Here is a 16,556-nt window from a genome sequence, read left to right as displayed (position 1 = left end):
TTACCCTATGACAGCTCCAGTTGCTACTGATACATTTGCAAAGACTTTTTAGATGCTGTGGAGAATCTCTGGCTACAGTGGACCTTCATCCCTTTCATCTCAGGCCAGATACAATTCTCTACATTAGTCTTCTATTTTCTTCCGTCCCTTCCTTCAAGGCTCTGTGGCTCCCGATGCTTCTGCTGGCTTATTTCTCCACAGCACCCTTGGCAATGGGACTAGTCATTGTCACCTCAACCAGCTCTATCCCCACTTCCTCTCACTGGCTCACTCTGTCTCTCCTACCTCCACCCTTCCCCTTCCTCTGCCTTCCTGGGCAATCTCTCAGTTTTACACTGAAATCAAAACATCTGCTTACATCCCTGAAAAAAATTCCTTTCCAAATGTCTCCAGGAACGCAGGACAGCAGTCACATGATCCATCCCAGCTGATCAAGCTACAACTGCTGTCACCACAGGACCCCTCTTCAAGGGAGTATGAGGTGGCCGTGCCAGAGGAGCAGCAGGTGGCAACTGAAGTTTGAGGTGTCAGCCCACCAGGAGGCGAATCCCGAATGGGTGGATCTCAGAAAGACAAGGCCCCTCTATAGACAAGTCTGTAGAGACCACAGAATCCAGAATGTCTTTTGTGTTTGCTGCTCCCATCTTTCTCTGCTATCTGGCATGGTGTGAACGGGTGTGGAGAGATCCCCACTGCCTATAATGTAGTGTGTTCATCTCATAGAAACATCCTGTTCTAGTGTGCATTTTTACCTGTAGATTATTATGAAGATTATTTCTTCTTAAGCTGTACTCTCTCACCGATAATAATAGTGTTAGTTTAAGTAGAGTTTTAATGACTAAAACATAGGCAAGAAAATGTTACACAGCTAGGCCCTATGAGTTTCATCTAAGGGGCTGCATAGATCGCAGTTCAGGTTAATAACTAAGGAAAACAATTGAGTTTCAGGAGCCAGGCTGGCATGAATTCTTTTAACCTTAAAGGAAGGAAGGAAGGAAGGAAGGAAGGAAGGAAGGAAGGAAGGAAGGAAGGAAGGAAGGAAGGAAAGAAGGAAGGAAGGAAAGAAGGAAGGAAGGAAGGAAGAAGGAAGGAAGGAAGGAAGGAAGGAAGGAAGGAAGGAAGGAAGATGCATTCACAGGTTTCGGTGTGCATTGTAGCTGAAACAAAGCCTTAAAATAACTTCAGGTTAGTGGGAGCCGAAGAGATGGCTCAGAGGTTAAGAACACTGGTACTCTTCTACAAGTCCTGAGTTCAATTCCCAGCAACCACATCGTGGCTCACAATGAGATCTGGCCTGCAGGGATACATGCAGGCAGAACACTGTATACATAATAAGTAAATAGGCCGGGCCGTGGTGGCATACGCTTTTAATCCCAGCACTCGGGAGGCAGAGGCAGGAGGATCTTTGTGAGTTCGAGGACAGCCTGGTCTACAAGAGCTAGTTCCAGGACAGGCACCAAAAACTACAGAGAAACCCTGTCTCGAAAATCAAAAATAAAATAAAATAAAAAATAAAAAAAGTACATGTGCATAATAAGTAAATAAATAAATCTTAAAAAAATAACTTCAGGCTAGATTAGATATTTTGATAATAGCTTTAAGATGAAAAAACTCTAGAAAACAATCTAAAGTTCATAAGAACACTTATCTGAGTTATAGATTCATTGTTTTAGAATCAAAAGTATAAGGCAGCCCAATTGTTACTAGCCGACATACTTTCCTTGCTAAAATTGATTGGTGATAAAAGAAGATGATTAATTTCTTGTACTCATTTCTGCCCTCAAACTCCTGATAGAAAAAACTGTTAATGAGTGGGTAGGTGCCCTAAAGATTTAAAGTAGAGCTGACTGCCTGTTTTTCATATATAAAACTTTAGGTTTGTGATTCCTATAAGATTCCTTATAAGATTATCTTCCAAGATAAGTAATTAAGTAATTGATTCTTTCTTTGTAACCGCAATATGCAGCCTGCCAATAAAAGAAGTGGCTCCGGAAAATAACCTGCTTGTTTACACTCTGTTAATCTATAATGTATGTGAATTCTTGGGACAATTTTGTTTTAATCATGTAAGGAAGATGAAAAGCATGCTTATATCTATATTCATGATAATCATTCACTTGAAAAACAATGTAACAACTTGTAATTTATATATTGCCTAAAAGATTTTCTTGGGGTATATAAGCTGTAGAGGAAAAATAAAGAGAGAGAATAAGGAATAATAAAAATAGAGTTAGAAGGAAAAATTCAAAAATGAGAGATTAGAAAAAAAACATTAAGGGAATTAGAATGAAAACATCAAGATAGACCAAGGGGACATTTCTGGATAGAGAATACAGGAGAAGAATAAAGAAGAAAAACATCAAGAGACTATGTGATTGTCTTTTCCCTTAACCCCTCAGAAAAAGTCACAGTACACCAACTCCAGGGATTTCCCTTTGAGCCACGCTGCTGGAAGCTGGTCCACCAGGCAGCGAAAAGGGTAGAACTGAGACCACCCACCTCCAACAAGGATGCTCCTCAGCAGGAAGCAGCTAAGAAAGAATCTCCACCACCACCCCCACTCCACATTTCTCTACCCCTCCAGGGTTTGGAATGATAGATTGTCTGTCTTGGTTAGGCAGCTCCAGGAGGGGGTCTGGCCAGACTGCAGAAGAAAACGTGTGCTGCAGACAGTCCCATCCCTACAAAGGGTCATAGCTATCTCTTCCTCTGGCAGACCACTCGGCTTCCCCTGAGAAAGAGTCTGCTCCTTCACTGTGTGTCCAAGAAACACAGTCCCGTCTGCTGAACCATTAGAGTCCTGTTTCTTTAGGCTGCCTTGTAGATCTAACACATACATCCTCCCCCCAATACAGACTCATACACAAGAAGAGAAAATGCACAAAATACATATAAAATTTAGTAATGAAAATTAAAAAGTTCAATTTTAAAAAGTACAGAGTAAGGGCTTCACTAAATGTGCTGCCCTGGATTGGAGCATTCATTTTTTTCATCTCTCCCACTAAGAGTTATCCAAGATTTATTGGTGAAATTTGCAACTCAAGTTTCTTGATTCAGACTAGCCAGTGCTGTTTATATATCACAATGTTTCATTTCAAAATCTACTGAGCACTTCCTGTGGAGGCTTTAAAATCAGCTCGATAATTCTCTGTCCCTAGGTGATTTCTTCCCGTATGGGTTTTTTAATACAACACATAAAATTGATCATCTTCATCATTTTAAAATTATGGTTCAGTGATACTAAGTATATTCATACTGTTGTCCGACAGACCTCTCAACACTTAAATCTTACAAATCTAGAGCTCCGCAGGTATTAAACAACAGCGCCATTTGCCTCCTTGCTCCGCCCCAAGTAGGGAGTCACTTTCTACTACCTATTTCCACGGAGCGCAATGGCATTGTGTTTTGCTCGTCTTTCTGTGACCGTCTTATTTCCCCTGGCATGAGATACGTCATCATCCTGTCATAGTTGTCCACACACGGAAGTGTGATGTGATTCACCTATTTTTGCCTTTTTCTTTCTTGGGGGAGTGGGGTCATGGAAGGGTACAGGGAATGAAAACTAATCCTTCTTCCTCCACTTCCCCAAGATCTGGGATTACAAATGTGCACCACAAGATCTGCTCTTAGTTTACCACTTGCATGCTAGGTTCTACCACACACCCCCTCCCAATTTTTCTAAAGTATAACAAGGGGCTAGAGAGATGACTCAGTGAATGAGGGCTCTTACTACCCCTCCAGAGGACCTGAGTTCAGTTCCCAGCACCCGTGTCAAGCAATTCAGAGCAGCTTATAACTTCACCTTCAAGAGATGTGGTGCCCTCTTCTGGCCTCTGGGCACATCAGCATTCACTGCACTCACCTGCATGTGCGCACACAGAGACACACATACATATACATAATTTAAAAATAAAACAGAGTATTAAAAGAAGAGAGTTGGCATATAACCCCCTTTTATTTCAATTTCACTCCATGCATTTCATTCCAAAAGCCATTTACTTTTTATCTTAATGCTGAAATATCATTCTCACCTTGATTCAAATTGTTCTTGTTAATTTATGATTTACTATGAAAGATATTGTTATAAACATTTTCAAGCATGCAGAAAAGTCTTGCCTTGGGTTCTAGCTCAGTGTTAGAGTACATGTCTGGTACTACAAAAGACAGACAGAGAGACAAGAAAGCCAGATGTAGGGACTCACTGATATAATCACAACACTTACAGGCTGAGACAGGCAAAGAGAAGTTAGGATGCATTTGGACAAACCATGTTACTCCATGGAGGCAGAAGGCATAGAGAAGGCTGTGTTCATGCCCAGGGATCCTGGGGCCTATAAGAACCACGTCTCATGAATTCCAGAGTGACAAGGTGTTCCTGGCACCTTGGAGTCAGAGAGACAGTAAAGCTTCAGAAGGTCTGAGGGATCCTTATAAATCAAATGATATCATCTGACCCTGCACAGATTAGCACTATTTCACACAAATGTGAGGTCCATGTAATGGTAAAAATAAAATGGCGCCATTCCCCAAGGGGCAGCAGCGGGCAGCGGGCCGCGAGGGGCAGTGGGTCCCAGGCAGGGAGCCGCATGGCGGATAGGAGGGTCAGTCATACTCATGAGGAGCTGTGCAGGTAAAACAGAGACAGACAGGCACGCCATGCAGAGAAAGTGGGTATTTATTTAGTGGGTTATAGAAGGGAAGGGGAAAAGGGAGAGGGAAGAAGGGGGACGAGGAGGGAGAGAGAGAAAGAGAAAAACAGAGATGGAGGGACAAAGATTCACACTTCCTCATCAGTTTCATGTCACAAAGTTTTCTTTCTGTGGCACTGAGAATCGAGTATCTTGCACACGCTAGTGAATCCTCTATGACTGAGCTGTGCCCCTGCCCTCATCGTCTGGTTTTAAAAGTCATTTCAAGCTTGATTTAGACTTTTACAACATTTCTTTTATTTTTTTATTATCCCTGCTATGTGAGGACTTTTACAACATTTCATAATCCATACAAAACCTTTCCCAGGTTTCCTTAAGAGAAAATGGTAGAGACCTATATAAGACCCTGTTAATGGTTTTCTTATTCTGATGCAATAAAGGAAATTAAAAGAGCAGGAAACAAAATTGAAAAGCTGTCTTGGGTGGGCGAGGGTGCGCACTGTACATAGGCAGCTTTGCTGGAAACTGGGACGATACAGAATGTGCACAGGTGATTTGCCAAAGGATGTTTGCCACACATCCTCTCCCCGGGTTTTTGTTTTTTGCTTTTTGTTTTGTTGTTGTTCTTTTTTTTTTTTAAGTCTATGTAGCCTAGACTAGCCTTGAACTCATAATCTCTCTGCCACTATGCCTGGCTTAATTTTGAGTTTTAGAAACTAGTACCTGAGCAAATGTGATTCTGTTTTCTTTATTTTATGCTTTCCAATTGATAACTACTGGAAATGGAGGATATTAGCCTTCCGTTTTCCTCTATCCTTCTTCTTAAAATTATTTTATTAGTATTTTATGTGTATAAGTGCTTTTGCTTAAATGGATGTCTTCGCCACATGTGTACTCAGTGTCCACAGAAGTGAGAAGAGAGCTTCAGGCCCCCAGGAGTGGAGTTACAAACCGTTGCAAGCCGCCATGTTGGTGCTGAAAATCAAACTCAGGTTCTCCGCAAGAGCAGCAAGTTCTCTTAAGCATCTCTCCAGCTTGCTTCTGGTCTTCTTAACTTGTCACTTAACTATGTGTGACTTCTTCACTGTGACCTTCCAAAGGTTGTTCATTCACTGGGAGTGTGTAATCAATAAATCTAGTTGGAGGCACACAGACACCACAGAGAGGATGCCACGGGCAACCTCACCATCTTGGAAGCACACACTCTCTCCTTAGGGCCTCATGCAGAGGCCATGAACCCTTATTACCTGTGTCCCAGCCAGGATGTCAGTGTCTGTTGAACCAGCCAATATTAGCCAGGTTTCAAATAGAAATGCAATAACAGCAGGCACGCTCTGTTTTGTTCTCGCCTGGACTGTGTCAACAAGAGCATCTCTCCTGAGATCACTGTTCTAAAGGTTATGACCTCGAGCTTTGCTGCTCCCACGGGCTGCCCATCACTCTCCAACCTCACAACCAGCAGCTAATCAGAGCAGGCCTGTGGATGACAGTCCCGCCTCCCACCCCCAGCCACATTAGCAAGAAGTCACTAGCTCTTTCCCTCTACTTTTGCCTGTCTGCCCCACACTGCATTGTGTTCTTAACCCGCAGTCTCTGGCTGCCCAGGAAGGTATACGCTAATGAAAAGTGGCCTTCTGTCTGACAGTGGCAGAAACTCATTTGTAAACTGCACCACACAGCCATTTGAGCAATGATGTCCTCAGTCCCCACCCAGAGCTGGTGCATCTGGGAGTGGCCTAGAATTCTGCCTTTATGTGCAGTTTTTGACTTTTTGTTACCACAGTTGTGTGTTCAAATCAGAACCTCAGGATTACACACCATATTTCTGACTAACTCATATTTTAGGAAATTTCTAAAAAGTCATGCTGTCAAAGCTGCCATGGTTTGTTGGCGTGGACTTAGAACCATATCAAGGGCCTTGCGCTTGTTGAATGAATAATTCCTCTGGATTTCCAGGAAGAAAATAACGTTTTGTGCTAGTTGCTTAGGAAGAAATCTTAGACGGTCAATGAAAGACTGGAATGCAGACTCATATTGAGTGCCATCGTTGGAAGAATGACGAAGCAAAAGATAGGTCATCAGGAAGATTTTTTATTTTGTCTTACGAAGACCTGGAAGAATTCTGTTTCTAAAATTCACAGCTATTTAAAGAAAAGCTGAGGCGCCAAGCCGCAGCCCCCGATCCCACCATTCCCTTCCTCCGAGAACATGGCTCTGCCTCCCACATATGCCGATCTTGGCAAGCCGGCCAAGGATGTCGTCACCAAGGGCTACGGCTTTTTCTTAATAAAAGTTGATTTAAAAACGAAATCTGAAACTGGACTGGAATTTGCAAGCTCAGCACACACAGGGACCACCAAAGTGAACAGCAGCCTGGAAACCACATACGGAGTCCAGTTTGACCTTTACAGAGAAGTGGGACACAGAGGACACCATGGTCCCCGAGATCACCGCGCAAGAGCAGCTCGTGTCTGGACCGAAGCTGACCATTGATTCTTCCTTCTCACCTAACACTGGGCAGGGGTGGGGGGATGCTAAAAACAAGACAGGGTGCAGGAAGGAACCTATCAGCCTGGCCTGTGATACGGACTTTAACCTCCCTGGGCCCTTTGGCTATGAGGGCTGACTGGCTGGGTACCCAATGAGTTTTGAGACCTTGAAGTGTCCAGTAGCTCAGAGCAACCTGACAGTTGGCTACAAGACGGGTGGATTCCAGGTTCATTCTAATGTGAACAGCAGGACAGAGTATGGTGGTTCCATTTACCAGAAGGTGAACAAGAAGTTGGAGGTCGCTATCCATCTCTCCTGGGTAGCAGGAAACAGTAAAGCTCACTTTGGAATAGCAGCTAAGTATCAGGTCGACCCTGATGCCCACTTTTGGGCCTAAGTGATCAAACAACTCCAGCCTGGTCAACTTAGGGTACACTCATGCCCTAACGCCAGGTATCAAACTGACGCTGTCAGCTGTGCGGGATGGCAAAAACGTCAATGCAGGAAGCCATGAGCTTGATCTAAGCCTGGAATTTCAAGCATAAATGAACATGGTACAATCGTTAATTTTAAGCCATTTTGCAGCATAGCTACCTGCAGGATTTAGTGTGCCTTTTAATGCACGTTAGGGATGCAAGAATTGGTAGATACTGCATTAGATCTCCAGACTAAGGAAGCCTTGGCTTTAGGGTGTTTGTCATTTTAGAGGTACAGCCTGGTCCTTTTAGCTGTAGATGAGGGCTAGGAGGAGCCCTCTAGAGATGTCAGGCCACAGGTGGAAGCTGGGAATGTGTGGGGCCCTTTGTAAATCTCTATCTAGTCCACAGGTGAAATTGTGGCTTCCTAACCAACCTTGGCGTCCCAAGACCGTAACTGCTGTGAAGCACGTCCACGCCTGTGTGACCTCTGTTAAAGCCTCACCACTGGATTTTAGTAATTTAATGGGTACATTACAGAATCTTCCATTTTTATGGAATTAGCTCCTCCCCTTCACATGATGTAATTAACATCACTTAAAATAAAACTTGAATAAGATATTAAAACCTCAAAAAAAAAAAACAAGGAAAAGAAAACCTCCATTCTCACTAGCTTTGAATGTTGTCTTGGGAGACTATGCTTTGATGAGTTAAGCAATGATTGAAGCCACGTGTGGGGTGCCCATTTCGAATCCTAGCACGGCAGAGACGGAAGCATGCAGATCTCTCTGTGAGCTTGAGGCCAGTCTTCTCTACACAGTGAGCTCCAGGCTAGCTGGGACTACACGCTGAAAGTAAAACAAAACAAAGAAAAACAAAACAGCCAGGTGGTGGTGGCGCACGCCTTTAATCCCAGCACTAGGGAGACAGAGACAGGCGGATCTCTGTGAGTTCGAGACCAGCCTGGTCTACAGAGCTAGTTCCAGGACAGGCTTTATAGCCACAGAGAAACCCTGTCTCGAAAAACAAAACAAAACAAATTAAAACAGGGATGATAATTTTATATTGACTCACAAGAGTCCATAGTGAAAGCCTTGTGCGGTTAGGTTTGACTCTGGAAATTGCTTCAAGTGAGATAACCATCTGGGCTCTGAACCAGAAGGAGGATGGAAAGTCTAACGCAAACATGGGACCCAAATGCAGTGATGCACCATTGTGGGGAGGAGGATGTGTGAGCTGTGGAGAGGCCACGCCTGGGCCGCTGATCTCTTCCTGTAGCAGAAATGGCAGAAGCAGTGTAGCAATAGCCACTAAATAAAACAAGGAATCTACAAAGAATTTGTCACTCAGGAATAGTTCTGGGCAGAAAGAAAAGGAAAAAAAACACACACACACATACACTGCACCATGGCCCAGGGATGTTTATATAGCGGGCTGGGGCTCCTCCAAGAGTCTGGTTTATTGTGTTCTCCTGGGTTTTCATGAGCTGGGCTAAGGGCTATTCAACACTTTGCAGTAAAGCCCTTCATGATTCAGAACCTCTCCTGCTTGCCATTCTAAACCAAGCACTTGACAAAGAGTCCAGATGGAGACAGAGAGTTTTATTCAAGTTTTATTTTGTGCACATTGAATTGAGGCCAGACTTAGTTTCCTCCTTTGAGGGAAAGAGAGATGGGACCAGGCAATGCCCTTACCTTAAAATAATGTGGTTAGAATAATCCACCAAGGTAGACATGTGGGAGGGGCTTATATTCATAACAACAGACCATCAACTGGCAGCTTAAAATAACAGGATAATATTCACAGTTTGGAGCTAGAAGCCTAAAGCTGAGGTTCAGCAGGCCGCACACTCTCTGAAAGCTTCAGAAGGATGCATCCTGCTAGCTTCCCATCTCCCCACCATCCTTCTATTCCTTGGTTACAGGAGTCTCACCCTGCTCTCTGATCTCCCTCTCTGTCTCTTTCCTCTTCTAATAAGGATGCTCACGATATCAGATTAGTGGTCCCATATTCCAGTATGACATTATCCTATTTAACTATATATGCAATTATCCAATTTTCAATAAAGCCACATTCTTTTTTTAATGTGCATTGGTATTTTGCCATGGGTGTGGGTCTCCTGGAACTGGAATTACAGACAGTTGTGGGCTGCCATGTGGGTGCTGGGAATTGAATCCAGGTTCCCTGGAAGAGCCATTTCTCCAGCCCCGTAAAGCCATATTCTTAAGTTCCAACTATTAAAGCTTCAACACAGTTTGGAGGGACCTCATTTGTGCTAGCTAGGTTTTTGTTGTTGTTATCCTGACGAAATCTAGAGTCACCTGGCCAGAGGAACCCTTAGGGTTTGCCTCCATCAGCAGGCCTGTAGGCAAGTCGATGGGGCTTTCTCTTGACTGATTGATGTGTGAGGACCCAGCCCACTATGGGCAGTGCCACCCCTGGGCAGGTGGGCTTTGATAGTACAAAAAAGCAAGCTAAACAAGCCATGGAGCAAGTCAGTAAACAGCTCTCCTCTGCAGTTCCTGCCCCTGCTCCAGCGTGAGCTCCTCTCCTGACTTCCCTCAATATTGGCTGCGATAAAGACACAAGCCACATGTCGTGGTTTCAATGAGAATGGCCCTCATAGAACCATATTTTGAATGTCTCGGTCCCACGTGGTTGACTGTTTAGGGAATTTTAGGGGGCGCCTTGTTGGAGGAGATGAATCACTAGGTGTGGACTTAGAGGTTTCAAAAGTGCGTTCCAGACTCAACCTCACTCTTTCTCTCTGCCTGCGACTTGTGTATCAGATGTGAACATTCAGCTACTACTCCAGTGCTATACCTGCCTGCTTCCTGCCATGATCCCCGCCATGATGGTCATCGATTAAGCCTCTAAAACTGTAGGCAAGCTTCCAGTTAAATGCTTTATTTTATAATTTACCTTGGTCATGGTTTTTGGTGCAACAGAACAGTAACTAAAACACCAAACAAGCCCTTTCCTTACAAGTTAGTTGGATCACAGTCTCCGTCACAGTGATAGAAAGTGGAGTGGAACACAGTGCAGCCCCTCACACCTTCTGGAGACATGACTGAGGATCCTCCAGCACTCACGATCTGTGTACCTCTGAGACAGTCAATGTGAAGTACTGGAGAATTACACATGTAAAGGGTCATGGCTACTTCACACGACTGTCAACGGGGACAAGGCACCATTCTGACATCTCACTCTGCGTCAGATTCTGCTTCTTTGGTATCTGGACGTGCTGGTCTGGCTGCTGCTAGGTGAGACTCCCCTTAGGGCGAGGGGACTGGCCCTTTGTAGCATCAGATCGGTAAGTCATTCACTGTGGCTGAGGGGTGAGGGGTATGAAGGCGGAGATTTCTGAGCAAGGACCCTAACCAAGGAAAGGTCTGCACAGTGAACTGCTAGAAGCCAAAGCCCACGTTAGTTGAGTGCCATCTGTGCTGACTGATAAATCGGGTCCTTGTGCAGATCTAAAGCAAAGTGTCTCCCAGCTCCCTGTCAAATGGAACACCAACAGCATCCTCTACCTGACAGCATCCTCTACAGATGGTGATAGGTGAGTGAAAGAGAAAGGAGTCAGGTTATAATGACCCGTACCAACAGATTATCCAAAACTTAAATTGTGGGCCCACAAGATGGGTTAAAGCACTTCCCACAAAGACTGATGACCTGAGTTCAATCCCTGAGATACACATGGTGAAAGGAGAGAACTGACTCCTCCAAGTCATCCTCCAACTTACACACACACACACACACACACACACACACACACACGCACAACGCACGCATGCGCACGCGGTTGCGTGCACGCCCATATACAAAATAGACTAATGTAATTTTTGAAATTAAAATGCCCCATTAGGCCGGAAGTCTCTCTTTGTAATCTTGCTAGGAAACTCTGCCCACTGTGCTCCCTTATTCCCAATGCCCAGAGGCTATTAGCACAATTTGCCCTGGTTCACTGTGGCTGCTAAAACCACTACTAAAACTCAGTCAGACATCTCGTTAGTACATTTCCCACGCCCATCTCAGGGCAGCTTATACAACTGGAAGCAGGCTTTATTTTGCTATGAATTATACATCTGAGAGCCCCCTTATTAGGGGTGATTTAAATAACAGTGGGAGAGAAAACTATTAAACGAGGCATGCTTGTTGTCTTCTGTTTCTAGAGCATGTTCACTCTGTAATGGTGTTGGGAGACACTAGAGCATCTTACTGGGAAAATGCTTCATAACAGCATTTTGTCCTGAAACTAGTTGATAGTTGGAGTATGATGGGGACTCTGCAAATTATTACTGATTTCTGCTGCTTTGATTTTCTTCATTCTCTGCTACACAGTCGGCAGTGACTTGCTTTGTGGCACAGAAGGTGTGAGAACTTGTGGGGCTACTAATATAGAATGTAGCAATGATGTGGTTAACTGGGGAGACCCTGAACCCTAAGAATAATCCCCTGAGATGCAGGATGAGGTTCAAGATCTGCCCTCAAGAGCATCAGGGTGGGGCTGATGGGACTTAAAGGGCACTCTGAAGCTTCTCAGAGGGATAGAGGATCAGGCAAGGACCTAAGTCTTGGTCCTCCTCAATGGTGATCGACCCTTTGACCCCCACTGCAGCTAAATTTAGAATTTAGGAAAGTTTCATTATTTGGTTTGAATCCATTATGTTATTGGAAACTTTGGCCTAGAGGGTTCAAAAGAGTCTGTGTGCATGAGAACAGAGCACACAAGTGAGTAGAACATACATGCAAAGAGAGCATGCAAGAGGACAGAGCACACAAGAAAACAGCTTGTGCAAGTCAACAGTACATGAAAGAGAAGAGCATGTGCAAGCGCTCACAGGAGGCCAGGGTGGTCTACTCTGAGCAAGTGAAGGGAGTGGGAGGAAATGAAACCAGACCTTGGCAGCAGAGTAAAGATTCCAGCTTTGGCTGGAGGTTCAAGCAAAAGCATTACTGGTGTCGGGGTTCAGACTGGAGGTTTGCAGGTTCTTGGCATCATAGTTAAAGTACTGAAATGAGTAGACATAAATTCACAGCATAGCAAAGAGACTTGATTCTAAGCAAAGCGGTAGGCAGGTCAGAATTTACTGTGTGAGAGCCGTGGGCCACGTGTGTGAGACAGCATAAGGGATCACGGCTGTGGTTTGGGGCTCTTTCATGGGGTTCAAGAGAAGGAAGAACTTGGTTGCTAAATGATGTAGCTAACATGTGTGTCTCTTTCCCCTTAATAACTATATTTCAATTTCAGCATAGGAATGTGTGCAGTGCCTGCAAAGCTGGAGTTACAAGGCACCTGTGTGCTGACACATGGGTACTGGGAGCTCTGGTCCTACAGAAGAGCAGCAAGGACTCTTAATCACTGCGCTGTCTCCCCAGCCCTGCATGTATAGTTCTTTATCTTGATTGATGGAGTAAATTATGCAGCCTCCCATAATGTACTGCATTTTAATCATATCACAGTTATGCATAGGCATAAAATGGTAAATAAAGTTTACCCTTAAAGTTCACTCAGAGGACAGTTTGGCTCATTGTGCATTAATCCGAAGCCATTCTAGGCTGAATTGGCCCCATTTCCTACCCAGATATACTGGAAATGTTTGAATAGAAAATGTCCAATTTTAAAAATAAATTATATTTTGCTGGGCAGTGGTGGTGCATGCCTTTAATCCCAGCACTCAGGAGGCAGAGGCAGGCAGATCTCTGTGAGCTTAAGGCCAGCCTGGTCTAGAAGAGCAAGTTCCATAACAGGATCCAAAGCTACAGAGAAACCCTGTCTCAAACAACAAAACAAGCAAACAAAAAAAGCGTATGTGTTCCACAAGTGACTTTTTTTTGTTTTGTTTTTTTGAGACAGAGTATAACTGTGTGATTCAACTATATTACTCAAAAAAAAAAAAACTGTATAGCTTTGGCTGTCCTGGAACTTACCTTTTACACCAGACTGATCTTGGACTCACAGAAATCTACCTACCTCTGCCTCCTGATTGCCTGGCCCAAGTGTTATGTGATATATTTTTATCACAACCCGAATGGCAGGAGAAGAGCCTGGCATCAGTGCTGCCTGGGTGGTGTGGAGCTGAGACAAACAGGGAGGGAATGGTGTCCAACCATTCCGACTTTTTCTCATGGTTTCTTTTCTAGCGACAAAGACCTGCACTGAGCTGTCACTGGTGCTGGCTTTCACCGCCACCCCTGTGAGGTGCCCACAGCTAAGGCTCAGATGGCAACTTTCCTACAGACCACATGAAGCCAATTCAAACTGTGATGGCTGCACACTACTCACAGGGGCTCCGAAGGCGGTGCTGCCTCGCTTCTACTCCGATGCTGGTTCATAGTGCCGTTTTCTCTGCTTCTCGGTGCTGTCTGCCCTTTTGGTGACATAGAAGTGATGCTTCCCAGAAAAGTTTTGTAAATTTATTTAAGGGATGCTTTCTCTCAATTTGTTTAAGCAAAAATGATTCCTGTGGTTTTCCATGCAGTCTTTTTCGGGCTAATAGTTAAATGACCTCAAAAAGACCAAGGCGTATTCAGGAAGCCTTGCGGCAGCGTCTAGAACTGATTGTGACTCCGAACACTAATGCAGTGCCTGTAATATACCCGACAATTGCCCTAATGACATACGGCGATTATAAATCAATCTATTCTAAATCCGTGCCTCCTTTTCAGCATGTCCACTTAACATGTGGCCACTGTGCAAGTCCACAGGCACACTCTGCAGACTTGGCTTCCTGCAGGAAGAAAGGCTTAGCTAACAGAGTAGACTGCATTCCCTCCCCCACATCGCCAGCCCTGGACACCCTGTGTAACACAGGATCTGCACCACAGAACTCCAGTCTGCGTCCACGTGAACCAGGCACCCTTCAATTAAAGCCAATTATCCAGATTTCTTACTTATGCGTTCCTGCCACTCCTGGTCAATTGTGGGTATCCTTCTACTGTTTATAAGTTATAAGGATCTCAAGCCATGAAAACACCACAACCAACAACGTTATCCACTGCGCCAAGCCTGGTATCATAGTCTGTGTGCTCTGTGGCCATTGCCCCAGTCTGACAGCCTCCATCATACCAGAAAGCAGCTGTAGTAACAGTCAGTGGCAGGACCAACAGCTCCCTTGGAGCTAACCATTCCTGTGCCTTCACTGGCTTCCAGCTGTGAGCACTTGTGACTAAGCACCCAAGAACTTTCTCTGGTCCCATGGACCATGCACTTACTCAGCAGTAAGTGCAGAGGGTAGGGTATGCCGAAGATTCCATGTCCCCAGAACAGAAGCAGATTGGAGGAAGGGCCTTACTCTTGGTGCTGGCAACTCTGAAGGCTCCCTAGAGCCTCACAAACTGCAGCATCCTACACTCCACTGTCTTGTCTCCCTGCTTCCTCTGTGGTCCCTTCCAAGCATCCCTTCACACAAACCGCTTAAGCGCTCAGCCTCGCCAGGCAAGCCAGCGCTTACTAGATGAGTTGATTCTGCCTTTAGATCTTTTGATTACTGTTGGTGTTGCTATGTTTGTTTGTTTGTTTGTTTGCCTTTAGATTCAGCTTTCATTCTTCAGCCTCCAGAATAGACAAAGAAGTGATTATTCATAGAGGAATCTAAACTATGCAAATCCCACTCAGAGAGCAGAGTAAAACTTATGACTTCTGCCACTCTGAATATGCTCACACTCACCAAATACTGGAAAAGATGATGTTGAAACAGGTTACAGAAAAACGCAACAAAGCAATCAACCCCACCAAATGCTCTCAGCCCCAGATGGATAAGCCTCTGCTGGAAGCAGCTCTGATCTCCAAAGTGAGGAGAGAAAAGGGAGAAGCAAGCATCCTCCCCCCCCCTGTATCCTCCTTCTCCAACATCCTCACCGCCTTCACCCAGCTTGGCTCCCACCCTTATAGACTGTCCCTACCTCCAAAACAACCCTCAATAAAGCACAAGAACTTTGTAAGAAAAAAAAATGGTGCCCTACCCACCTGCCAGGGGCTAGGAAACAATTTAGCAGTGTTTTCTGACTTGAGTTTTCTGTTTATTTGGTTGGTTTTTATGAAATGCCTTGTAGCCCAGCTGGCCTGGAACTTGCTGGTCTTGGATTTGAAGTAGTGATGTTTTTCTGTCGGCTTAGCAGTTGTACATGAATCTAGTGCTATTTTAATTATTGTCTGTGGCCCAGGCTGGCCTTGAGCTCACAGAGATCTGCCTACCTCTGTCTCCCAAGTGCTGGGACTAAAGGCGTGTGCCGCCACTGCCTGGCTAACAATGTAGTCCTCTTGCTTCTGTTTCGTGGGTGCTCGGATTGGAGGCATGCACATCACACCCCACTAACGTTGGTTCTTGATACCTCTTTACTTCACCGCCCTCATTCAATTCCTTGACAAGTTCCGTGGGCTCTCTATCTAAAATATGTCCAGGGAATCTTTGCCTCTCTGTAGCTGAAACTCTCCAAGCCACCATCAGCCTCCATTCTAGAGGGCTACAATATCCTGCGTGTCAATGGCTACTTCTGCCCTTCTCTGCAAAGGGAATTTGAAGAGTCCTTTTCCTAGTCTATGAGGCACGGGTCTTGTAGACCTAGCCTGGTCTACAAGAGCTAGTTCCAGGACAGGCTCCAAAGCTACAGAGAAACCCTGTCTCGAAACAACAACAACAAATGCTATTGAGAATTTGCCAGAGATAGCATTGAATCTGACCAAAAAAAAGCCGGGCGTTGGTGGCGCACGCCTTTAATCCCAGCACTCGGGAGGCAGAGGCAGGTGGATCTCTGTGAGTTCGAGACCAGCCTGGTCTACAGAGCTAGTTCCAGGACAGGCTCCAAAGCCGCAGAGAAACCCTGTCTCGAAAAACCAAAAAAAAAAAAAAAAAAAAAAAACCTTTGGATAGTGCAGACATCATAACAGGATTGGATTGTTTTCTAATCCATAAATATGGGGAGTCTTCCTATCTATTTACATCTTCTGTAGTTTCATCAATACTTGTTTTCAGTGCACAAGTCTCTCACCTTCTTG

General features: G+C 44.8%; 1 pseudogene; it reads left to right on the top strand.

Annotated features, from left to right (window-relative positions):
- The first annotated feature begins 6,857 nt into the window (after positions 1-6,857).
- On the top strand, positions 6,858-7,684 carry LOC142845080 (non-selective voltage-gated ion channel VDAC1-like; annotated as a pseudogene).
- Positions 7,685-16,556: the final 8,872 nt, after the last annotated feature.

The sequence above is a fragment of the Microtus pennsylvanicus genome, chromosome 2 (genome assembly GCF_037038515.1).
Source record: "Microtus pennsylvanicus isolate mMicPen1 chromosome 2, mMicPen1.hap1, whole genome shotgun sequence".
NCBI classification, from domain to species: domain Eukaryota; kingdom Metazoa; phylum Chordata; class Mammalia; order Rodentia; family Cricetidae; genus Microtus; species Microtus pennsylvanicus.
The sequence above is the reverse complement of the archived record's forward strand: the minus strand, read 5'-3'. Positions and strand labels throughout refer to the sequence as shown.